Source organism: Brassica oleracea, unplaced genomic scaffold (assembly GCF_000695525.1).
Source record: "Brassica oleracea var. oleracea cultivar TO1000 unplaced genomic scaffold, BOL UnpScaffold01092, whole genome shotgun sequence".
Lineage (NCBI taxonomy): Eukaryota > Viridiplantae > Streptophyta > Magnoliopsida > Brassicales > Brassicaceae > Brassica > Brassica oleracea.
In genome coordinates, this window is record NW_013617658.1 from 1 (window position 1) to 756 (window position 756).

Sequence of the window (756 nt, forward strand, 5' to 3'; positions counted from 1 at the left end):
TATCTATAAAACTTTTTTTGTGATTAAAAATTATTATTTGGGATTTTTTTTAAAAAGAAATATATATATATATAATATAAATTTCTATATTTATTAAACATTTCTAATATTATTAAAACTATTTTTTGTAATTATTAAACTATTTTATGTTTATTAGAAATATTTTTATATATTTATTAAACATTTTTAATATCTATAAAACTTTTTTTGTGATTCAGAACTATTATTTGGGATTTAAAAAAAAAATATATATATTTATATATATAATACGTTTCTATATTTATTAAAAATTTAAAATATTATTAAAACTATATTTTGTAATTATTAAACTATTTTTTATTTATTAAAACTTTTTTTGTTTATCAGAACTATTTTTATATGTTTATTAAACATTTTTAATATCTATTAAACTTTTTTTGTGATTAAAAACTATTATTTGGGATTTTAAAAAAAAAAATTAAAAAATAAAAATTTCTATATTTATTAAATATTTTTTTTTTTAATTTACAGGTCTCATGATGATCAGATCCGGCCTCGACAGCGTCGTGCTCGTGGTGGTACGGGGAGCTAGTCTCGGGATTCCAGCCATTTTCAGGATTCCCCTTCGCCCCACAGCTCCTACCATACATCTCCCTCTGCTGCACCCACTCCTGCTCCTCTCGCTTCCGCTGTTGCACCCGCTCCTGCTCCTCCGGGTCCTCTGGGAGTGATGACTGTTGCGGAGTTGGTTCGACAGCCCGGTCGTGACCATCTTCC